The sequence below is a fragment of the Ahaetulla prasina genome, chromosome 4 (genome assembly GCF_028640845.1).
Source record: "Ahaetulla prasina isolate Xishuangbanna chromosome 4, ASM2864084v1, whole genome shotgun sequence".
NCBI lineage: Eukaryota > Metazoa > Chordata > Lepidosauria > Squamata > Colubridae > Ahaetulla > Ahaetulla prasina.
In genome coordinates this window covers 137,076,848-137,103,278 of record NC_080542.1, presented here as the reverse complement: position 1 = coordinate 137,103,278, position 26,431 = coordinate 137,076,848, and the positions used below count along the sequence as shown (strand labels likewise).

Genomic DNA, 26,431 nt, shown 5'->3' with positions numbered 1-26,431 from the left:
TTCGGACTGGAATTTCTGCTGTTAAAAACCACAAGGCTCTGGGATTGTTTGCCATTTTGTGGTTCAGGGACTTCATGGTGCACCATAACTCTACAGCTGCAAGACACCCCTGGACCACAATGTAGCACAAAAACATAGCTGTCCCTCGAAACTCCAGCAGTCCCAATCTGGACCAGCAGTGTGCTATGTATGAAACCAGGGCCACTTAGCCAGGGAAGACTCAGCCACTTCAATCTGATTTGGCAGCATAGCACAGTCCCGATCCCGATTGCCATCACCAGCCTGCACTATCAATCCCCTGACATCCTGTGCTCTACCACCCCAGCTGACTTTTGCCATCTTCTTTCTCCTAGTGCTGATAAGGCATGGCCACCCTGGCCCTTCATGAGCCATCTGCTGTCCATGTGAAGCCATTTTTCAAGGATCTCATGAAAAAAACCACAAGTCTGAAACTTTCTATCCTAAAGAAGACTGATGACTAACATATGATGTTTACTTCAGCCAGAGCTTTAAAGAAGTAGAGGAATACCCTGGGATCAGAGGTGGTATTCAGCCGGTTCATATCGGTTCGCGTGAACTGGTAGCGGCAAGGTGGACCCGTCCCGCCCACCATCTCCACTGTAATGCCATCTATTTAGCCACGTTTTTGAAGCCCGGCGCATGCCCAGGAGGCATGCATGCGAGCAAAGCACATGCATGGAAGGGTGGGTACATGCGGCCACGCGGCGAACCGGTGGTAAGAATTTGTGAAACCCACCGCTGCCTGGGATAATGTATTTCAACAACACATATCTTGAATCTACTCAAATAAAATTTCAAGTTATTGGGCAGATTCATTTAGAAAAAAGTCACCTCTGCCATCGTGTCAGAATTTTGTGAGTTGCCAGACTTATCCTGCATAATGATATTCACAGCAAACAGGCCTACAGCTCCAGATGAGCCTCCAAGCAAAGGTATGGGTAACAATAATTAATTCATTGTCCTGTTCAGCAGCACAATCATGCTACCGTTGTAGATAGACATCTTCAGTGAAGCTTTCAGGTGTTTCTCTAAAAACTATATCAATGCAATATATACTCTAAGTAGCTATGACTAAGCCATGTCTTATTGTCGCAATTGTCATATTAGTTCCCTGGTATGTAGAGTAAACAGAGGGAGCATTGCACATAAGCAAGATCTCAACAGATCAGGAGGAAATGTCATTATATATCAGTGATGGATAATTAGACCTCTTTGGGTATTGTCAGTGGTGAGATTCAGCCAGTTCGCACCACTTTGGCAGAACCGGTTGTTAATTTTCTGAGCAATTTGGTGAACTGGTTGTTGAAAGAAATCATTAGGGCAGAGAACTGGTTGTTAAATTATTTGAAACCCACCACTAGGTATTGTATATGCGCTGAAGAGATATTGGCATATAAATATGTCTAGGTGTGTTAACTTCTCTTCAGCTACAATCATTCTTGAAAATCTTAAAAGTATTAGGTTCAGCTTTCTCTCTGTTAAATCCTGCTTCATGGCAAGCAGACACTGAAAAGTTTGTTGTCCCTAGTATACCACATCTTCAAGTATATCATATTCAACTACTGCTAGAGGCCCCAGTGCTGCATTTTTAAATCAACTGACATATCATGAATATTTTTGGGTCACCGTGACAGGCTTGGACCCAGATATTCCACAGCTGCAACTGCTGGATTTTCTTCCCATTCTAACTCTACTTCCTCATTGTCCTGGTTGCCCTCCATAATCAGCATCACTCCATCACACAAGAATAACAGAAGATTAAGGATTCTGTTAGTTAAATCAGCTTTAATCATCCCAATTGTCAAGCATTATGGCTAATAATGGACCGTGGAGTTCAACAGCTTTAAGGCAGATGAGAAAAAGACTTAATAAATAGCATAGTCCTCAGCTCCTAACCATTGTGCCTCCTTTAAAGAAGCATTATTACAAATATGTTATATAAAGACTGCTAAGACTTAGATAAAGGTAGTGTTCAAACTTTTGACAATATTTTTAAATAACTGATTTCTATAGCATATCAAAATAGGTCTTATCTTCCCTTGAGTTCACAGATATCATTTCACAGTTAAATAAGTCCTTATCAAAAAAGGCAGCGATCACAAATTAATTAAATTTATATACTTTGAGATCATTAATCCTTGCAATATGCTATAAACAAATACAGATCTGGATTTAAGGAACACTATGGGAATGTCACATATCTATGACATTTATATATTTGGTTTCAATTCTGGCATTTCTAGAAGGCAATTGTGGCTTAACACACCTGAACAGTTCTGTGTAATAGTAGTTTTTCAATATGATGCAGGAGAAAAATAATAAGTAGCTTTTACCAAGAGTAGAGGATTGGAGATAGAAGGGAAGAGAAGGAAAAGTAGAGGTTTTTAAAGCCATTCCCAAATGAAGTGGTCCAAAAAAAATCAATTTGTAATTATCTGCTAAAAAAAAAATCTAAAGGCTTTTCTTTGATAAGGGTGGTAATACAAAGGGCCATAATGTGAATTATTTCAAAGAATAAAAGGCGCATTGTCTTCATGACCTATATAGCTTTTAGTAAGCTTTCACTCAAAATTACATTTTATACAACTCATGAATGGCTTTTCCTTCCTCTTGTAAAAGTGGGGGATGGGTTATTCCATCTGGTAAACTTTCAAGCTTAAGATTCAGGTTTTTTCCTATTTTGGTGACATTTTGCCCCCCCCCCTTGAAAATAAAGGTGCTGGCTTTGCTGAAAAGATGGCAGTTTGGCGAAACAAGCTGCCCTTTCAGATAAGAATTTGAAAAAACAGATATGTTTGACTTGCCACTTCTGCAGAAATTTAACTTCCTTTAGATTTTTTTTTTTTAATAAAAGGAAAACGGATAATTTTAAGAATAAGATATAAAACAACTACAGTATAAAATAAACATATAGATAATAAAATAAAATAAACATATAGATGAGTACGCAACAGAACGTTCAGGGGGAACGAAGTGTCTGCAGACACTTAATAAGGACAAAATCATTTAGATCGTATATCTGATTGTATAATCTGATATGGTATGTGAATTTGAGGTTATTTTATGTTGGACCTTCAATTATTCTAGTAACAATAGCTATTTATAGTTTGTACAAATTCCTCATGTGTCTAATCACACTTGGCCAAATTAAATATTCTGTTCCATTTCATGCTATGGTCTCATATGCCAACAGCAATATTCCTGAAATTGAGTAAAGATAACTATTCTCCAGCAGTTACAAAAAATTTTGCCCTTGTTTTAAGTAGTTGAAGCAGTCGTCTGCTAAGTGTGTACAGTGACAATTCCTTGAGATCAAAACAGTTTTAGATAAGAATAAATAAACTTTATTTATTTATTTTATTTATTTTATTTTATTTATTTATTTATAAGAATAAATAAATAAATAATGAATGAATGAATAAATGAATAAATAAATAAATAAATAAATAAATAAATAAATAAATAAATGACTCTGTGGTCTCTTCCCATAATCCCAAAAGCTTTAACCAAAAACTTTCAACTATTGACCTCACCCCATTCCTAAGAGGACCATAAGGGGCGTGCATAAGTGCACAAACGTGCCTACCGTTCCTGTCCTATTGTTTTTCTTTTCTTCTTCCTATATATATATATGCTTATACCTCCTAATATTTACTCATATATATGTTTATATACTATATAATCTTTTTATATGATGTTGTGACAAAATAAATAAATAAAATAAAATAAATACTTGAAATATCTTTTTTTTTTAAAAGTATGAATTTCTGTTTCTTAATCATGATCATATGAAAAGATACCACAATTCTATAGTATGGTATGGAATTCTCCAAACTCTCTGAACTTGGTTCTTTGCTTGTATTTTATTACCCAACTAAATAACATCATCAATACAAGTGAATTGGGGGGTTTGCTGCCTATTTACCCTGCTAGTTTTGAAGGTGGCCTCCATTCAAAACTCAATCAACTCCATTGATTTAGAGACAAGGTACTTTTGCTAAATTTGAAATGATAGCAGCGAAAGCATGGCAAGATCTGATTCAAAATGCACAAAAGTTACAGATTGAAAGTCACCCCAAATCCCTCGCCCCAGAATCTGGCACTGAGAGTCCAATCAACGTCCAGTATGATGTTCTAAGAAAGCCCATCTTCAGGTATTTCTCCCATCTAGAGTTTCAGGATGGTTGGCCTTGACAGAATGTAAATACTTGTATGCCTGACAATATTTAACTCTCAATTACTTCATGCATTATTAATAAAGAATACAGAAAATTATAAGCAAACTTTCTGCGATCCTTGACTGAACAATTCCGTTTGTGTTTCTTTCATCCTGGGGTCTTTAAATATAGCGTACATAAATCCTATATGTATAAATTATGCACATCATACAAGCACTTTGAGAGGACCCTACAAACATTGTCCGCACAAGGCAAATTATATGAGCTCTCATTAAGCAGTATCAATGATGGATGCAGCAAACAGCTTTAGGCATTGGGAACATAATCTATGGTTAGTAAAAACTATTAGTGAAAAGAAAAGCTCATTTACAGCTTTCAGAAATCAGCAGCTATCAGTCTCTCCCATGTAAATGAGCTGAAAGGAGTAGTATTCTAGGATGGAAAACATTCTGCAGAGTGTAAATGGGAATGTACTGCTAATCATTTCTCTCCCTCGTGGGTACTTTAGTTCTGCTATGAATAGTGTGTATAGCTTGAACTGGTTATCTAGTAATAGCACTTCATTCCCTTAGAGACATAGGAAGTGAGGGAGGGGGCATTGATCAATGTCAAAACTTAAAATTTACATATAAAAGAATAGCATTATTTCTCCTCCTCCCACCCTCCTAAACGTTTCACAAATTGCAACTAGGAATGCAAATTTAGATATCCCCATCTTCTCTGAAACATTTTGCATACATTAAATTATAGAACATCATTCTCACAACACACTAGAAGGATTTAGAGTTATTTAGTTAAAATAAGTGCTTCTTGAACAGTGCAAACATAAAAGGAAGAGAGGAAAGCAACAATGGTAGTTTTAGGAGGGAAATGTTGCATAATGTTTAAAATTCCACTTCTGTTTATATAGGATCTGATTCAAGCTTCATAATAAACTTTCTAAAACAAAGGGAATAAAAGGATGTAAATGATCTCATTACATACCTTCCAATGTTTATTTAACCCTCAACTGTTAAGCCTGCATTAGTACGACTCTTTTTATGTTGCTTCTTATATTACCTTTTTTTTAAAAAAAATGCTTTAATTGAGTAATGCCTTCCTAAAGGCATTGTGTAATCTAAAAATGTAATAAATGCAGTCACTAAAATGAAAAAACAAATCAAATGTCACCTGTGGAAAAAATTACATTTAAACTTTGGTGAACTTTAAGTTGGATAAATAAATGAAGAGTAATTTGGGTAAAAGCAAACCAAATTGTTCCTGCCTTGAAAGAACAGAACACAGGAAAGTCACCAATAGTGGTGCCTCATATGAACCACCGTTTGCATAATTTTTCAAGTTTATTCTGTGTAAGATAGCAACTGAGGACATATTGCATATGAGGAGATATTTGAAACCCTGAAACTGTGGGCCAATATTAGGGTCTACAATAATGTTACCAGAGAAGTGAAAATAGCTTTGGCTCTGCTACAAGATAATTTACATGAAAATAGTGACATGCTTCAGAACTTTCCTGGTGTGGCACAAACATATAAGCCAATGGTTTAGTGAATCTGAGAGTCCCTTAATAAATAACTTATATGGATTTGCTTGACTTAGAGGAGTATCTATAACCATAATCTTTAATTATTCACAGTTCTTAAAATGAGAAAGTAGAAGTGACATTGAAGTCATTACTTAGGAGGGACTGCTAGAATGACACTGTCAATTATATTCAGCTGCATTCTTTGTTATTCAATATCCAAAGCAACATACAGTTTTATAAACACTACTATGAAATGCTACGGTATTATTTTTATCTTACTGCACTGTTATTATGTTGGCATTAAAATTGGCATTAATACTTTATAAGAGAGTCAGACTAGTGTAGTAGTTAAGGCACCGGACTAGAAACTAGACTAGAAACTGTCTGATTCAAGCCATCTGGGTGACCTTGGGCCAGTCATCCTCACAGTCCTAAGAAGGAGGCAACAGCAAACCAGTCCCAAAAACCTTGCCAAGAAAATAGCAGGGACTAGTTCAGATAGTCACCACAAATCAACACTGGGCTCATGCACATCAGGGGTGAAATTCAGTGGTTCTATCCGGCTCGGGCGAACCAGTAGCGGCAGCTGCGGGAGGCTCCGCCCATCCGTGCAGATGTCATGATGTCACTTTTTTGCAATGATTTTAACCTCTGCGCATGCGCAGAAGGCTTTGCGCATGAGTGGGCGACAGCCATTTGCGAACTGGTAGGGAAGATAAGTGAATTTCACCCCTGATGCACATACATACAAACATACATAAAATCTGGTAACTATTTTGGCATTTATTCAGTTACTGTTTTGGTATTTATTAGGGCCGCGGTGTTGCTCAGGCTATAAGAAGCCTGTTATTAAAACACAGCTGCCTGCAATTACTGCAGGTTCAAGTCCCACCAGGCCCAAGGTTGACTCAGCCTTCCATCCTTTATAAGGTAGGTAAAATGAGGACCCAGATTGTTGGGGGGGCAATAAGTTGACTTTGTAAATATACAAATAGAATGAGACTATTGCCTTACACACTGTAAGCCGCCCTGAGTCTTCGGAGAAAGGCAGGATATAAAAGTAAACCAAAAAAAATTTATTTTTTTAAAAAAGTTGTTGAGACTCTACAAAGAGCGCAGAGAAGAGCAAAAAAGATGATTAGGAGACTGGAGGCTAAAACATATAAAGAACAGTTGCTGGAACTGGGTATGTCTAGTCTGATGAAAAGAAGGACTTAGGGTGATATGATAGTATCTCAGAGGCTGCCACAAAGAAGAGAGAGTCAAGCTATTCTCCAAAGCACCTTAGGAGAAGAAGCAATGGGTAGAAACTAATCAAGGAGAGAAACTACTCAAAACTAAGGAGAAATTTCCTGACAGAATAATTAATCAGTGGAACAACTTGCCTTCAGAAGTTGTAAATGCTCCAATGCTGGAACTTATTAAGAAGAGATTGGATAACCATTTGCTTGAAGCCGTGTAGGGTTTCCTGCCTAAGCAGGGGGTTGGACTAGAAGACCTCCAAGGTCCCTTCCAACTCTGCTATTCTATTTCTATTTTCTGCTTATCTTTTAATAATAAGAGTTTTTTTTTAAAAAAATATCGAATTCTTCATCACTTCATTTAATAGTGATCAAGGGGTGCCGTGATCCACAAACAAATAATCTCCCTCAAACCTTAAAAAGGAAAGAAAAAACCCTCATATCAGTAAAACTAAGCATTCCCAATTCCAAAGGTACTGTGACAATGAACAATAAAAAAATAAGGGAGATTTTCCTTGAAAGGTAACTGATGAAATCATAAGTAGGTAATGGCAATAACTTCTATTTTTGGAAATGGTTTGTAGTATACAGACAATGCTTTATGCTAACTATGAAGAATAATGGCACATATATTTCCTATCAGGTTCTCCAAAAGAGGTGAGAGATTCAGTCCTCACCCACTGCTTTGCGGGGTGCCGCTCGGTAGTCTCTCCGCTCCTATTCAACATCTACATGAAGCCCTTGTGTGAGATCATCTCTCACCATGGACTGAGATATCATCAATATGCTGATCATACTCAGCTGCATGTCTCAGCCTATGGTGAGTTAAGCAATGTTATGACCTTCCTCTCACAGTACCTGGAGGCTGTTAGGGGCTGGATGGGGAGCAATGAGTTGAAAATGAACTCTGGCAAGACTGAGTGGCTCTGGGTCTGGGGTTCTTTGTCCCATGAAGAATTGCCACCTTTGGCCTTGAATGGGGTGGCACTGCCCCAAAAGGACCCTGTACATAATCTGGGGGTTCTCCTGGACTTGTGACTCTTGCTCGAAGAGCAGGTGACAGTTGTAGCCAGGAGGGCCTTTGGACAACTTTGGGCTGTGTGTCAGTTATACCCTTTTCTGGACCAATAATCCCTGCTCATGGTCACTCATGCCATAGTCACCTCCCATCTTGACTATTACAATGCCCTCTACATGGGGCTGCTCCTGAAGAGCATCTGGAAGCTCCAGTGGGTGCAAAATGCAGTGGCCTGCATGGTTTTGTGCAGACCTTGGTGTGCACATATATCTCCTCTCCTGTGGGAGCTGCATTGGTTGCCAATTTGCTTCCGGGTGCAATTCAAGGTGCTGGTTGTTTGGACCAGGTTATCTGAGGGACCGTCTCTTGCCGGTCACATCTACCTGACCCACTAGAGCAAGGGAAGCAAGGAATGTTCTGGGTCCCATGCCCTAGAGAGATATATCTGGCAGGACCAAGAAGAAGGGCCCTTCTCCATGGTGGCTCCCTCTCTCTGGAACATCATTCTCCCAGAGATTTGACTGGCCCCCATTCTAACACTCTTTAGGAAGGCACTGAAGACGTTGTTTTGCCAGCGGGCCTGGGGAACCCAGGATGGGATGGAGCCCATTAAATGGCTTGTATGAATGTATATTGTCACCAGGGTGAGTGGTGGGACTTAATATATTATTATTATTATTATTATTATTATTATTATTATTATTATTATTATTGTTGTTGTTGTTGTTGTTGTTGTTGTTGTTGTTGTTGTTGTTGTTTACACAAAATGACAGTATACACAGCAAACGAGATAACTATGCTGGATTTCGTATCACAGATCACTAGTCGAACACTTCCCAAGTGTTTAGGACTGTGTGATGTATCGGCGAATTATGCGAGCAGATCCCAGTAAGGTGGCCTTCTGCAGCTGACCAATGGTGATCTTGTCAACGCCAATCACTTTTAAGTGCTTGCCTAGGTCTTTAGGCACAGCTCCCAGTGTGCCGAGTACCACTGGAACCACCTGCACTGGTTTATGCCAGAGTTTCTGCAATTTGATTCTCAAATCTTGATATCTGGTGACTTTTTCAAGTTGTTTCTCATCAATTCTGCTGTCACCAGGTATAGCAATGTCGACTATCCACACTTTTTTCTTTTCCACAATTGTGGTATCCGGGGTATTCTGTTCCAAAACTTTATCAGTCTGTATTTGGAAATCCCACAGTAGAATTTTTTATTGGCCAAGTGTGATTGGACACACAAGGAATTTGTCTTGGTGCATATGCTCTCAGTGTACATAAAAGAAAAGATACCTTCATCAAGGTACAACATTTACAACACAATTGATGGTCAATATATCAATATAAATAATAAGGATTGCCAGCAACAAGTTATAGTCATACAGTCATAAATGGAAAGAGATTGGTGATGGGAACTATGAGAAGATTAATAGTAGTGCAGATTCAGTAAATAGTCTGACAGTGTTGATGGAATTATTTGTTTAGCAGAGTGATGGCCTTTGGGAAAAAACTGTTCTTGTGTCTAGTTGTTCTGGTGTGCAGTGCTCTATAGCGTCGTTTTGAGGGTAGTAGTTGAAACAGTTTATGTCCAGGATGCGAGGGGTCTGTAAATATTTTCACGGCCCTCTTCTTGATTCGTGTAGTATACAGGTCCTCAATGGAAGGCAGGTTGGTAGCAATTATTTTTTCTGCAGTTCTAATTATCCTCTGAAGTCTGTGTCTTTCTTGTTGGGTTGCAGAACCGAACCAGACAGTTATAGAGGTGCAAATGACAGACTCAATAATTCCTCTGTAGAACTGAATCAGCAGCTCCTTGGGCAGTTTGAGCTTACCGAGTTGGCGCAGAAAGAACATTCTTAGTAGTTTTGCATGCTCATTTTCAATCACTTTTTCAGGCTTATGATCCCACCAGTTCTTTGCTACAGGAAGATGGTAGTTGTGACACAAGTTCCAGTGGACTATCTGAGCGACTGTGTTGTGACGTTGTTTGTAGTTGGTCTGAGCTATTGTCTTACAACAGCTCAGTATGTGATCAATGGTTTCATCTGCTTCTTTGCAGAGTTTGCATTTGGGATCATCAGCAGATTTTTCTATTCTGGCTTTGATTACATTTGTTCTAATGGCTTGTTCTATATTATTATTATTATTATTATTATTATTATTATTATTATTATTATTATTATTATTATTATTATTATTATTATTATTTACTTTATTCATTAAAAATGAAACTCAGTCATCTGAACATTCAAAAATGCACCACAAATAGCATTGATTGGTGCTAATGGTTGATACAGGTTTCTGCCAGCATCCTAGGTATCAACCAAATACCTTCTTAAGATGTACGATGTTTCAAGTAGTGCAGTTTTTTGCAGTTCTGCTGGTATTATTGCAGGAAGCTGCAATTTATTGTTGTTGTTGTTGTTGTTGTTGTTTTATTTTCTAAGTTGTTTTTATATCCATGTAAGTTGTCTTGAGTCACCATGTGCAAGTAGGCGGCAGTATAAATTTTCTAAAATAAATATGCCTAAAAATTTAACAAGTATGCTGTTGCAATAGGAAGATATACCTTAGTGAACAAAAATAGAACTATATCAGTAGTAGGCTGCTATCAGATCTCCCCGGTTCGCAAGAACTGGTAGTAAACATTTTGAGTAGTTCGGAGAACCGGTAAATGCCACCTCTGCCTGGCCCACCCCCAATCTATTGCTGCCTTCTGAGTTCTAGTCCTTCTAGCCAATCTAGCTGATTGGCTAGAAGGAAAAAACTCAGGGCTCACTGGACAAAGAATAGAAAAAAAAACCCAAGACACCGTTGCTTTAAATTGAGAAGCCAAGAAGCCTCCCAACTGATCAGCTAGAATGAAAAAATCAGGACTTGTTTCTCAGCCAAGAGATTGCTTGGCAAAGAATGAAAAAAAAAGACACTGTTGCTTTAAATTGACACAGCTGCTGGAAGGAGAAGGCTACTTGCAGAAGCAGCTCCTTTCTGGGTCAGCTAAACAACAAATTGGATAAGAGGAGGAATTCTTATATGGTTCTGTTTTTGAAGTTTTGGGATTTGTGCAACATGGGCTTTGTGTTTCTAAAAAGGTTTGGGCGATTTCCATTGTGAAATATCCTGTCTTGAATGAATTTTCTGCCTGCTTGTAAATGGAGCCGAACTTCCGGCTTCCACTTTCTATTATCTCTAAGCACCGGTAGCTGTTTTTTCCTTACAAAGTTTCCTTTAAGCAGCTGGCAGGAATGTGGAATTCCAGGCAGGTTCCTTATTAGCAGCTTGATTTTTCCTTGCTTATGTGGGAGCATTTTCTTATAACTAATATTTTATTTGGGAAATGAAAAGTGGGGAGTTTGATTCTCTCCCAGAGAGATTAGTGGGGTGGGGAGGGAATGGGGATTTTGAAGTAACTTTCCCCTGGAGTGGGAAGGAAATGGGGATTTTAGGCTTGCTGTCAAACATCAGCCATAATACTAATGACTGTTTTGAACAATATGCAGGTTGTTCCAATGGCTATTTTATATGTGAAATTATGACTGAAACCTATATTGGTTCTCATTGTCAGGGAGTTTCTCCTTAGTTTCTCCTTAGGTTGCTTCTCTCTTTGTTCAGTTTCCATCCATTGCTTCTTGTTTTGCCTTCTGGTGCTTTGGAAAATAAATTCTCCCTCCCCCCACTTCTTTCTGGCAGCCCCTTAAAAGCCTGTTGCCTATCACACTCTTAAGCAAAGCATGTGAGCCATTTCCTCCTTTCAGTGGTCTATGAAAGTGCATCTATAGTATGTAGATAATAAAGTTGAAAAAAGGTGAACAACATTTTTGCAGAACTATAGATACATTGAGGCTGAGTGTGACAAGGAATGGCTGGGAAGGGAGGGGCCAGGCGAGGCACCCCTTGATGTGAGTGACATTGAATTGGCCATGCTTACCCAGTCACATGACCATCAAGCTACGCCCACTGTCACATGACCATCAAGCTACGTCTACAAAATAAGCCACACCCACAGAACCAGTAGTAAAAAAGTTTAGAATCCACCCCTGAACTATATACCTACTTCCAATTTCCCAAGAGCTAACTTTGGTTAATCAAAATATCAGTTTCTGCCTCCTGTGATCTGAAGGAGTTCCCTTCTGAATTAACCACCTTCTGTTATATTACACACAGGATTGTAGACTGATCAGTCAATAAAAAATTAATGGATGACATGAACATATTTTAATTTTTTTTAATGGGAAAAAATACCTGAAAATTGTGCACTTGTAGAAATATTGAATTTACCAAAGCTGACATAAGTATTAAATAAATACATACATTAGCAAAGCTTTGCAAACACCTGAAAACTTCTTTGTAAGGATTAACCTCAAAGCCAATAGCCGGTTAGAGGGGTTGGGAGTGGGAGGCACCGTTTATCGGTGGTTCTCCTCCTACCTCTCTGACCGGACGCAGACGGTGTTGACAGGGAGGCAGAGATCGACTCCGAGGCGCCTCATGTGTGGGGTGCCGCAGGGATCGATTCTCTCACCTCTCCTGTTCAACATCTACATGAAGCCACTGGGTGAGATCATCAGTGGTTTTGGGGTGAGATACCAACTGTACGCTGATGACACGCAGCTGTACTTTTCCACCCCAGGCCACCCCAACGAAGCTATCGAAGTACTGTCCCGGTGTCTGGAAGCCGTACGGGTCTGGATGACTCAAACTTAATCCCTCCAAGATGGAGTGGCTGTGGATGCCGGCACCCCGGTACAGTCGGCTGTCTGTTGGGGGCGAGTCATTGGCCCCAATGGAGAGGGTGCGCAACTTGGGCATGCTCCTGGATGGGTGGTTGTCTTTTGAAGACCATCTGACAGCCGTCTCTAGGAGAGCTTTCTATCAGGTTTGCCTGATCCACCAGTTGCGCCCCTTCCTGGACCGGGATGCCCTATGCACGGTCACTCATGCTCTCGTTACCTCTCGTCTGGACTATTGCAATGCTCTCTACATGGGGCTCCCCTTGAGGAGCACCCGGAGACTCCAGTTAGTCCAGAATGCGGCTGCGCAGGTTATTGAGGGAGCAGTTCGGAGCTCCCATGTAACACCTATCCTGCGCAGACTGCACTGGCTGCCTGTTGTCTTCCGGGTGCGCTTCAAGGTGTTAGTTACTACCTTTAAAACACTTCATGGCTTAGGACCGGGATATCTATGGGACCGTCTACTGCCAACGTCTATCTCCCAACGACCGGTGCGCTCTCACAGAGAGGGGCTCCTCAGGGTGCCGTCAGCCAAGCAATGTCGGCTGGCGGCCCCCAGGGGGAGGGCCTTCTCTGTGGGGGCTCCTACCCTATGGAACGAGCTTCCCCCTGGACTCCGACAAATACTTGATCTTAGGACCTTCCGCCACGAACTTAAAACCTACTTATTTCATCTTGCTGGACTCGCTTAAATTTTAAATTATCAAATTGATTTTATGGGTTTTAAATTTTTTGTAAATTTTAGAGGGTAATATTTTATCTATAAGTAGCCATATCAAATAGGGTTTTTAAGGGTTGTTTTTAGTTTTGTATTGTTGTTTTCTTTCTGTATTTTATTCTTGGCTGTACACCGCCCTGAGTCCTTCGAGAGAAGGGCGGTCTATAAATAAAAATATTCTATTCTATTCTATATAACTGGTTTTCTCCTATACAATTTCATTTTCATTCTTTCTCCTATGCAGTTCTTTTGATAGGCAATGTTAGTTATGACTAGAATCTGTAACTGGACCCACATGAGCTTATAATAAAATATTTCCACAAACTGATAAACACAGTTTAACTGAAGATGACTCCAAAACCATATTTTAATGTATTTCCCAACATTCTTTAAAAAATTTCTTTTGCTGTTTGTTGTCTAATATTTTAAGCATCTTGATTTATTTTGTTCTGGCTAAGAATCTGACCATTGTTTAAATGCAGCTCAAGGTAGACTGATAAGTGGATATTTTTTAAAAGGTATGTTCCCAAAATATTGATAAAAATATTAAATTCTAACATCATGCAAATTTCTACTGTTGGTTAGCTTTAGCAATATATTTGGACAGGAGTTTACTCCATCATATGTCATTCTATACATTCTAAGTACTTTTCATATACTTTCATAGTTTTAAAAAAACCTACCATGGTGGCTCAAGGGGCTGAAATGCTGGTCAGGAAGTTAGCAAGCCTATGCTCGAGATCCGAGAGCTGCCGTGGAGTAGTGTTGAGTTCTCATCCTTCACTCCAACTAGGGACATGAAAAGAGCCCCCCAACCAGCTAATCCTTTCAATCTGGAAGCACCTCAGTGTTTCTGACTTGAATGCAAATATCAACAAAGAATTTAAAAAGAGCAGTAATGACACCCAATCCAAATTCCTGCTCATTACAAGAATTTAGATTAAAGCATCAAGGCTATGGCACTATATCTTCTTAAACATTCTTCTTTCTGGTTCTATTATCAAACTACTCTTACTCATAAGATTTGTTTCCTAGTTACATGAAACTGTAATTTGTTACATGCAGTGGTGGGATTCAAATAATTTAACAACTGGTTCACCCAGGGTCAGGTTGGCTGTCATGGGAGGTGTGGCCCATCCCCGTACTCCAGCTCCGCTGCACATGCAGGACCACCGTCCCACAACAGCCAATCTGGCCCTGGGTGAACCAGTTGTTAAATTAACCCCCTCCCCTATCAAAATGGATCCTGGGCGCTGCACTGCAATGGAGAAATGGGCAATGGAGAGGCCAATATGAGGGAAGGAGGAAGAACATCAGTGGTGGGTTGCCCCCGGTTCAGACCAGTTCTATAGAACTGGTAGTAAAATCGGTGGGAGGCTCCTCCCACTGACCCAAACATCATCAAAGCTCTTCTATGCATGAACAGAAGACCGTGCACGTGGGCACAATGCAAACCGTTAGTAAAGGTAAGTGGAACCCATCCCTGAGGAGCATGGAGAAGGAAGAGGGGAAAGTGGCCTTCTCCTTCCATTGCACCGGCCACTCCATTGCCCATTTCTCCATTGGAGCGCAGCACCCAGGATCCACTTTGATAGTGGGGGGAGGGGGATTTAATAACCAGTTCACCAGAACCGGTGCAAACTCAGCTGAATCCCACCACTGGTTACATGGTATCATTATATGTTCTAAACCTGAGATGAGAAGAGGAATCTGGATCATCTTCTGGATCACAGTTCTGACTTTTAGCAACTGTTGTGAATTATTGACTTATATACATTCTGTGATATATAGGACTAGTTCTTGAGTTGCAGCAGTTGCTAAATTCTTTTGGATATGACTTCCTAAGAATTTCAGAAAATGTTGTGATTCAAGAACTAGCCCTATTTTAAAAAAAAAAAAAATCTTCAAATCCTCTTGTGTTGCCTTGCTTCCATCTAGCCTTTGTGTTTGCAACAGTCAGATTTTTTTCCATGTACTTTTACTGACATTGAAGAACCATTTCTCACAATCATACCTTTCAAGTGCTATATTCCAATCAAGAGAATCACTCTGCCAGATTCCAGAAATACCTATGAAATCATCATTGCCTTCCTATACTAGAAGTTCAACCTTAATTTCTTTATTTCTTATAGCATAATAATTTAAAAAATAAACAACAAAGGATACGATTGTTACAAGTCAATGGTTTTCTTGAGTTTTTACTAAATGTTTCAATCATCTGTTTTTATGAATCTTACATCTCTCTAAAAATATCCATCCACATCTTTAGTTTTTATTCTAGGTTCTGCCTACAATATCCATAGGATTCATTTTGAAGCCCTCTTGATCATGCTTCAATCAAATACATTCTTCCCAGTCTTTGTCATTTATAATCCATCCTGTACCAATCATCCATCATCCGATTAATGCAGATCACACTCCCAGAATATAATCTCTTCCACCAACATTATTTCCAGTTATTCATTTTCAATATTCTAGCCCAAGATCTAAGAAAGATGAAATGAGAACACTGCCTGAGCCTCTAAGGTCTTACAAGTTCTTCTTATAATTTTGAAGTCTAAGATAATGCCATTGTAGCTTTTTTTAATGAAAAGTCACCATAGTCAGAACGGTGGAATTGTTGCTGTAATGCAGGGGTGTCAAACTCACAGCATCAGATTGTCATCATGTGACATATCATGACCTTTCCCCCCCTTTGCTAAACCAGGGGTGGGCATGGCCAGTGCATGATACATCTGGCCTATGGTTTGCAAGTTTAACACCCCTGCTCTAATGTAGAGGTCACCAAGCTTTTGGACCTCAGGTACCACCAAATTCATAATTTTAAATCCCGTGGACCACTAATATGATCTGCCTAATGACTGGCGGGGTGAGCATGGCTAGGTGGGCATGTGACTGGGTGGGCATGGCCAACTTGTGTTGAGGGGCACCTCACCGGCCTCTACCTGCCCCTCCCCTCCCAGCCACTTCTCACCTGCCTGCCCGGGCTCCTTAAGGCCCCAACAGGAAGCAGCCACCACAAGAAAAAGTTGGCTCAGTTCAAATTGGATCTGGCCAACTCAGCAGAAACACCTCATAGGGGACTATGAGCATAGGCTTTCCAAGCAGAGGGAAGATCTGTGGGACTGCAAGGCCAGGTACTGGCTCTTGGGAGCTCAGTGGGCTGAGATGATCAGCCAGTTCCAGCCCATGAGGCAGTCCCACTGGAACAAGGCCCTCCGGCTCTTCGCAACCAGTGACACTTCCTTCCAGCCTTCACTGAAAGCCCCACACTAGGAGGCTGAAGCAGACCCCAAGTCGGAATTTCTCTCCCCTCCAACCCACACAAAAAGACCCTGAAGGGAGAGACTCTCTGCAGCAACACAAGCGTTCATTGCATGTATCCAGTCCAGGAGCCGTAATTTGAGAACTCCTGATGTAGCGCAATATAAAAAATGCAAATAATTTTTCTGTGGACCACCAAAATTTTCTCACTGACCACCAGTGGTCCATGGACCACCACTTGGTGACCGCTGCTCTAATGCAAAGGCTGGGAATTATATCACAATGCAGGTTTTTGCTTCTTCTTTTTTCTACAGTTTCCCCGTGATGGATGTTGCTTCATTAATTATGCACCAGAAATCTGTTATCCAGCAAATTGAAGTAAGTATTCCCCTATTTAGAAGAGTCAGGGATTTTTCATGTCTGTAATTTTGATATAAAGACATATATTCATTTAAAATTTCAACAGTTAAAAAAATATTTCTTTTAACTAAATCTGTTTCCATTGCAAAATAAATTCAGTTTTTTTTTTCATTCTACAAACAATAAACATTGCCTCTTTTTGGCAAAGCTTAGTTGGATTATTGATTATTGTTATTTATTTTGCATTGTGGCCATAATACAAAAGAAATAACAAGCTCTGAAATATAATACTGCCTATTAAAAACCTTTTAAGAAGCAACAGTCAAGAGAAAGGGCAAATTCCACTAGTTTTTTTCTTAACCTGTCTTTTTTTCAGAAACACAAGTGTTGTTTCTGTCGTCATCTTGAGTTAACCCTCATATTTTATTGCTATTCTATGAGCAATTTTCTATTTTTTTCTTAACCAGGCTCTTTGAAGGCTGCACATAGCTACTTCAACTGATTCCAGACTCATGCTTCCTAAGTTAACAGTTTATAGTAACAGAGTTGGGAGGGACTTTGGAGGTCATCTAGTCCAACCCCCTGCTCATGCCGGAGACCTGTACTAGGGATTCGAACTACCAAACTGCCAGCTTTTCCGATTGACAAGCTCAGTGTCCTAACTGCTGAGCCACCTAGTCAGGCATAGTTGCTTCGCGCCTTCTCCCCAACTACAACCATGTGCTTTAAAAAGTTGGGGCTCCTTTAATGATTCAGAGGCCAGATATTAACATATGTAATTAAAATGTAACCTAATGGGGGCACAGGAGAAAAAAATATTGTATATAAAAATATATCAGCAGGACAGATAGAATTAATATTGATGAAACATAAAGAAGGAGAGATCGGGAAAACTGTATTGGTAAATAAAAGGAAACACTTTCTTGGCTTGTCATAAATAATGATGAAGGGGTCACCATGATAGGCAACAAAATAAAAAAAATAAAAAACACAGTTTTAATAACTGCATCAATATGACGAGATAGCTGGCTACAGGGGGGAAAAAACAATGTAATTGATAAATCCAATACTACAATCATATAAAAATGAAAAAGAAAAACACCGTTACAAAGAAATGGAAAACTAAGGAAATAACTAAGATAGGCAGATAGCAGAAAGAAAGTATTTTTGTGACATAATGTCAAAAAGATGATGTGCTTATTAAAAGACAATTGCAGAAGGCACCAGGAAATTTTAAAAAGGTATGTAAATCAATTTACTGTGATTTAGATAAGAGAAGAGATATAAGTTTAGAAACTGCACTTCTGAATAAAATGATAGAAAATCTGAAATAAAAAAAGAAACACAATATAAATTCTAATCTTTTGTAGAACGTTATGTTTTAAACAACTGCAAAACCAGCTCATTTTTCCAGTTCTAGAAATTGCACTCTATTTTTCCATTAAAGTAATTGCCATGAAGCATTCTTGTTACAAGAGCAGTGGTCCAGAATTTATTTTGTCTCTATTCAGGTTGCAGACTATATTCTGGTGTCACTAACTACCATTCTGTTTGAAAAGTTCAACTCCTGAAGAAAGATGTCAGAGTGATCCCACCAATTAAATCAGAAATGACCTGACAATAAGACTGAATTTTACAACTTCGACTTTAAGCACTGTATACTGAGTTTTTTTTCCTGTTGTACTGTAACCTACACAAAAACATGTCAAATGATGGATGAAATACTGTCAATCTATTGCGCATGGAAACCATTTTTTATATGCTCTTATTTTCCATGGTGAAAATAATCCACAGGGGTTTGCTTGAAACAATACTTTACCTCTTCACTGTAGTGTTATTATTTACCAATAAAATCAAATATTAAAAAAGAAGAAAAAGCTTTCAGTAATAGAAGATGTTCAAATTCTTTTAAAAGAGCAAATATCTAAAATTATGAGATGCCCTATTTGTTCATTTTATTGCCAATTTTTGAAACTGTTAAAGCATAAAAGAGTTGACTTGAAGAAATCCAGAATTCAATCCCCCAAAACAAACAAGAATTTATTCTTTTAAACTGAGGCAATAGATAAAAGATTTGTGGTTAATTGTAAAACAGATAAATCTTTGTTCTCCCATAATTTTTTTTAAAAATCTGCACATTGCCTTCATGCCATAGTATTTCACTTTTTAAAGAAAGTTCCAATCTCAGATTAAGCTTTTAAAGATAGAATAATAAATAAGTGTTGCATTACTGACTGTATGTAATTAGAGCTTTCTTGACATTATTTTTCTTAAAAAGAAATTTGCTCAATTAAGAAGCATTTTATATTTTTTAAATGTTCCTTTATACAAAGAGGAAGTGGTATCCTTTTTAGTTTAGTTCGAAAATTACAGTGAATGCTTAAAATGGTTATTCTTCCTCAATTATTAACACATAAAATGGATAAAAGTGGTGCTAAAGCTTCCACAATAATTCAGGGGAAAAAACCCTCTCATTGTCCATCCAGCCTTGAAGAGCTACTAAAAGGTATGTAAGGAGCACATTAAGATTATATAAAAGCAAAGTACAATCCTCAAACTCAATTACTGTAGCAATTATCAGAATTACAGGTGAGCTAAGATACCTCATTATAGGATTTTTATTGCAAAATCATCTTACTTAATTCATACATTGACACAAGCAGAGGGTCCAATCAGCTACAATTTTTAAACCCTACTTTTCTTATTTTTGCACTCTTTGTTTCTTGCTTCCTACCTCTAAAGAAAAGATATTAGACTACCTTCTAGAAACAATCCTATTTAGTTAACAAACACTCTGTTAAATGTTTCTGCTATGAAAAGCTAGCAGGTGAAACAAATAAAAAGTTTGAGATCCTAGTTGTATCTATATATTATTTATTTGTATACCACCCAATCCCCAAAGATTCTGGGCAGCTAAATCTCATCATAAAAAAACTTCAATTTAAAAAAAGACAGGAATTAAAAAACAAAGTAAAAAAAATCAAATCAGAAAATTATAGCAGGATTATTTGCAATCCCACTTCTAATGAAAGCATCACCTCCTTCTGTGTCTTATGCTAGACAAAACAGCTGGATCTTAACAAATGTCTCTCCCACATATAACTAACTGTAAAATATTTCTTTTTTGGTTTATGTACAGTAATAAATATGTAAAAAGCTAATATGTAACTTTGATGAATTAAATTACTTTCCTTTTTATTTGATTATAACAACATGTATTTATACAATTTATAAAAGATTCCAATCGTAAGAGGGATTCCAGCTTAAGACAAGTGAATGTATCTAATATCTTTTCCAGGGGTGAAAGCTAAAAATTTTCCCTACCAGTTCTGTGGGCATGGCTTAATTGGTGGGCGTGGCTTGGTGATCAGATGGCTTGGTGGGCATGGCCAATAACAATAAATAATAAAAATAATAAACAAAGTATAAAAAAACAATAAGAGGTACCAAAAACCAACTTTCACACTTTACACACACACAACACAACACAACTGACTCACACACAATGTAAAAGCAGCTGCACTTCACACTTCACATAGCCACAAAAAGCTCAAAAACTTTCACACTTTACACACACACACAACACAACTGACTCATACACAATGTAAAACCAGCTGCACTTCACACTTCACACAGCCACAAAAAGCTCAAAAACCAACTTTCACACTTTATACACACAACTAACACACACACACACACACACACACACACACACAAAATATGCCATATACAGCTTTCTGAGATTTTGTGTGTTTGTGTAGTTAGAGTGAAAATATTTTACAAGAAGAGTTCTCCATTCCTCTGAAAACAACAAAATACCTTATCCCACCAGACTTGAAATCCTAGGCCTAGAAAACTTGGAACTCCGTCGCCTTCGACAAGACCTAAGTTTAACTCATAGAATCATCTACTGTAATGTCCTTCCTGTTAAAGACTACTTCAGCTTTAATTGTAACAATACAAGAGCAACCAACAGATTTAAACTTAAGGTTAACCGCTTTAATCTAGATTGCAGAAAATATGACTTCTGTAACAGAATCATCAGTGCTTGGAATACTTTACCTGACTCTGTGGTCTCTTCTCATAATCCTAAAAGCTTCAACCAAAAACTTTCTACTATTGACCTCACCCCATTCCTAAGAGGACCATAAGGGGCGTGCATAAGCGCACAAACGTGCCTACTGTTCCTGTCCTATTGTTTTTGTTTTTGTTTTTTTTTTCTTTTCTTTTCTTTTCTTCTTCCTATATATATATTGATGCTTATACCTCCTAATATTTACTCATATATATGTTTATATACTATATAATCCTTTTTATATGATGTTGTGACAAAAATAAATAAAAAAAATAAACACTACAGAAATACGCCAAATCTCAGAAAGCTGCACAAATATTTTATTTTATTATTTTATTTTATTTTATTTTATTGTGGACTTCAAATCCCAGAGTTCCTCAGTCAGCAAAGCCAGCCAGTTGATCACCAAGGAAACAGATTAGCTGAGCGATTGATTCTGTCTGGCTGAAACTGAAACTGCTTTCGGGCTGGAAAGAGAGCCATGCGTTCATCAGTAATCAGGTAAGTGCCTTAGAATCTCTACTCTTACTGGTAGAAAACATGTTTTCTACAAGTAAGAGTACAAGTAAGGTTCTGCTGTTTTTTACTTTTAAAGGCCTGTTTCGGCTGAAGCAAAACCGGCTTTTAAAAGTAAAAAAAAAACCCTCTGCAGATGGTGCGGCTCAGCAGAGGCGAGGCGCGGGGCCAGGGATTTTTGCTACCGGTCCTCCGAACCAGCAGCCGCCATCGCTACCGGATCACACGATCCCGTCCGATCCGGGAGCATTTTACCCCTGATCTTTTTCCAAAACCATTCTAACAAATATACAAATATTAATGGGCAAAATGGGTGGCAAATAATAAAGGGAGGGAGGACCAGGTTGCGCCTATGAGAGGATTTAAATCCATCATCAGTCTCAAGTCCCTTCAGACCCACAATAGATTTAAATCCACCCCACATTAAATTCCATTGACTCCAGAGGTGGGTTTCAGCAGGTTCTGACCAGTTCTGGAGAACCGGGAGCGGAAATTTTGAGTAGTTTGGAGAACTGGTAGTAAAAATTCTGACTGACCCCGCCCCCATCTAGTCTCTGCCTCCCGAGTCCCAGTTGATTGGGAAGAAATGGGGATTTTGCAGTAACCTTCCTTTGGAGTGCGGAGGGAATGGAGATTTTACAGTATCCTTCGCCTGCCACGCCCACCAAACCATGCCCACCAAGCCATGCCACGCCCACCAAGCCACAACCACAGAACTGGTAGTAAAAATTTTTGAAACCCACCACTGACTGACTCATTAAATTCCATTAGATGTGTATGAGTTTCCCTCCATCGTTTTTTAAACTGAACAAAATTATTTGACCAGTGCAAATGTGCCCACATCCATATTTCTCTTTTTCCCTCTTCCTTTGCATAAGGGTCTTGTTCTTATTTATACTTAAGCAACAGCAACTTTGCTCCAAATATATCCTGAGAGCTCAGGGATAGATCCAGGCTTGGGTTCAGTAGGGCCTAGCTGCATTTAATCTTGTTATCCAGACTCCTATTTCTGCTGAATCATATTGTCATGCTGATTACATAACAAAAAGAGAATTTTGTTGAGGATTCAACAAAAAGAAGATGCATTGGGAATGTAAAAGGAAGAACACGGAAGGATGCAATTGTGTGTGTGTTTGTGTATGTGTATAAATTACAGGAAAAGATCATCTCACCAAAATAGGAGTGCTGAACTTTGGCTCCTACCTAGGCATCATCATCATTTTCATTGCATATTAGAATGAAATCATTTGAAGCAGTACCTTCTATAGTTTAAATCTTACATTGCTTCTTCCACTTTTTCCACAGTTTAATAGACCCCATTGCTTAGCACTTCTGAGCTTGGTTGTTTTCTGACAAATGTTTAGTCACGAGACATAGTCGCCAGACTCGGTAACATCTCCACTACTTGTTCTCATAAAAATTATATTGTGATTCCCTGAATTTACAGATAATTTTATTTAGAAGTCACAGAATGAGGCATCAGAAAGAAATAAGAATACACAAGGTTTGGTATATACCAAGAATTAATTGTTTCCTATCATGTTTAAAGAGGACTAGCCATCCACTAGTTTAACATGGCTATATTATAATTCATTCTCTATTCCTAGTGGAGATGCCAATTTTAAGTGATGTGTGCATGGCTTACTCATATTACACATGCATTTGGGATAATAGTTAACCTATGAAGATGTTAAAAAAAATGGGTCACATCCAGTTTTCTCTGAACCCCTTTCCACCCCAATCAGAAAGTATCAAGATTACTTGCAGAATTTCAGTGAATAACAGCTGTGCAATTTTCAATAGAATTTTAGCCAGAAATTAAGATAAAGCAAAACGTGTTTTAAAAAACCAAAATTAACCCCAGCCTTTTTCACAGCTATTACCTTTCTGTTCTAATGCCCAAGTAGTACTTGGCTTTCAGATATTTTTTTTAAAAATGAACTGACCTTGATCACAAAAAGGCTACTTGTCATTGATGTAGAAGATACAAAAGACAGATGTTATATTTTATGATACTGTGCAGATGGAAAACAAAGATGTTTTTCTCTTTTATAATACAGATAACATAATTTTTAAAAGAAAGAGATGGCTTGCAGGTACACAAAGAAGAACAAAAGATTGAAGAAATTTTGATTTTGATTATTATTTTTTTGCATTTCCATATTGATTGTAATACTGCAGGGAACATCAGACAGAACACCATAATAAGTACATGGGAACAAAGTGATAACTTATACAAAGCAGCAATCAGCTGCAGCGTATTTAGATGAAAATGAAACATTTCACATAAGTTGAAAATCCTTTGATTAAAAGCTTTATATCAACAGTAAGTAGAATGAACTTCATATTAGAGTCTGCAGCTTGTGAAACTAAAGTAGCCTTTTTTTTCAGTCCTCTGAATTAATCAAAATGTTTTAGTGTTTTTTAAAACTTTATTTTATTGATAATGAACCTAACACATCTTTGATCTTTGCTTTGATCAAGGGCCTAATTTGGAATTAATCAATGGCAGAATAAAGGGAAGAAAACACAGATGGTAATTTTAAGAGTAATAAAAGTGAATATCTTATTAGCAGAGAAGACATAGGTCCAAATGGCAGAGAATGAACCTTCCACAAAAAATATGAAAAGGAAAAGGGATAAATTGGTTACTTTTGGCCTTGGGCTGACATAGTCATGTATGTGTTAGGTTCGGGAAGTAACGAGGCTGGAGACCAGGGTAGTGACAACAGCTCTTTAATATAGGGTGAACCCAGCAACAGGCCGGGGCAAAAACCTCTCCTTTTATACAGTTCTGCTGGAGGCTTCGTCCAATCAGCAACGTGCTGATTTCCCGCTCAAATATTTAAAGGCACAACTGTTAATACATAACACTCCTCCCCTCCCAGAAAACACTTGGTCTTATTTACATATTTATTCACATGTTATTTTTCGACGTAGTCACGCAAATAACCTGGGCGTCTCCTAGTTCTTTCTGACCTGCGCGGTTCAGTTCTGGGTGGTGTTTTGAGCTGGTCGGAGGGCTGTTTCTCCTCCCAGCTCTTTCTCTAGGCCATCGGGCTCTGGATTATTGGCCGACTCTTTTTCTTGGCCATCCGGCCTTGGATTAATTTTGGAATTTTCCTTGCTGTTTCCCTCGGGGACCTGATGGCGTCGCTGGAACTCTGGGACCTCAGCTAAGTCTTGTGCCTCCCGGGTCATTGTCAGCTGTGGATTCAAAGTGGTATTGGTCATTACCTGTCTCTGTTGGTTTGGTTTGGTCAGTTATTCGTTTCCTTAACTGATCTATGTGGCGCCGCCACATTCGGTTGTCTGGTAGCTCTACCACGTCGATTTTGGCCCTGTTACTTTTGTTACTTGTCCGGCGACCCAACTCGGGCCGTCCCCATAGTTTCGGCCCACACCCGGTCGCCTATGCTCATTTCCTTGTTTTTCTAGCTCCCCTTGTAACCCTCGGGTGTGTAATGGGGTTCAAACGGTCAAGTGGGCACGGAGTTTTCGTCCCATTAGCAATTCAGCTGGACTTTTCCGTGGCTGTGCTTGGGGTTCTGTGCTGGACGGCTAGGAAAAGTCTATTTTGTTTGCCAGTCACCTGGCTTGAGCCTGGACAATGCCTCCTTAGCGCCCGGACGGAACGCTCTGCAAGGCCATTCGACGCAGGGTGGAAAGGTGCAGAGAGGGCATGTCGGATGCCTTCCTCTGCCAGGTACTCTTCAAACTGGGCTGCCGTGAATTGGGGCCCATTGTCGGACACCAGAGTGTCCGGCAACCCGTGAGTTGCGAATAGGTGGCGCTGGGTTGCGGTTACTGCTTCGGGTGTGGTGGACTTCATAAGTATGATCTCTAACCATTTGGAAAATCGTCCACCACCACTAGGAACGTTTGGCGTGAAAGGGCCAGCAAAGTCAATGTGGATTCTTGACCAAGGCCCTTGGGGCTTTTCCCATTCTCTGACTGGGGCTGTTGGGGTAGCGGTCTGGACTCTTGGCAAGCTTGGCATTTCCCTACCCTCTCAGCAATCTCTGCGTCCATGAGTGGCCACCATACATAGCTTCTAGCTAACCCCTTCATCCTTACGATGCCTGGGTGACCCTCGTGGAGGAGGTCCAATACCTTGCCCCTTAACTTAACAGGAATTATTACACGATCACCCCACAACAGGCACCCCCCTTGAGCCGAGAGCTCATCACGTTTCTTAACAAATTCTTTGAACCGTTCGCCCGGCGCAGCGGGCCACCCTCTCTGTACCCAACCGAGTACAGTCCTTAACACAATGTCCCGGTATGATGCCCGAGCCACTTCCTTTGATGTGACTGGGCCAGAGTCCAACGAGTCAATAAGGAGGATGGGTGTCCCCGGAGTGGGGTCTTCGGTCGGCCCTGGCAGTGGGCATCGGCTCAATGCGTCTGCATGCCCCACTTCTTTCCCCGGTCGATGCTGCAGCTTGTATGAGTAAGCGGCCAAAAATATAGTCCATCGAGTCAAACGTGGCGAAAGTGCCACAGGCGTTGGCCGGTCGCCGGCCAGTAATCCCAGTAACGGTCTGTGGTCAGTCACGATTTCAAAATTCCGCCCAAAGACATACTCATGGAATTTTTTGACCCCTGATACAATGGCTAATGCTTCTTTGTCTAATTGGCTGTAGTTCCTCTCTGGGGAGGACATCGTTCTAGAGTAGAACGCTATAGGGGCTTCTGTGCCGTTTGAAGTCTATGGCTGAGTACAGCCCCACCCCATAAGGGGACGATCGCAAACCAGCACTAGGGGTAGTGAGTCGTGATATTGG

At 39.4% G+C, this 26,431-nt stretch overlaps 1 protein-coding gene and 1 long non-coding RNA gene across 2 annotated transcripts in view; one reads left to right on the top strand and one right to left on the bottom strand.

Moving 5' to 3' along the window:
* Positions 1 to 2,972, top strand: part of LOC131196672 (uncharacterized) — a 78,364-nt gene extending 75,392 nt beyond the window's left edge. Inside the window, exon 4 of the long non-coding RNA XR_009154800.1 lies at positions 354 to 2,972. This is a non-coding gene — a long non-coding RNA (uncharacterized LOC131196672). The remainder of the gene's footprint in view (positions 1 to 353) is intronic.
* Positions 1 to 26,431, bottom strand: part of PTPRN2 (protein tyrosine phosphatase receptor type N2) — a 925,005-nt gene that overhangs the window by 726,908 nt on the left and 171,666 nt on the right. The gene's annotated exons all lie outside the window — the stretch shown is intronic.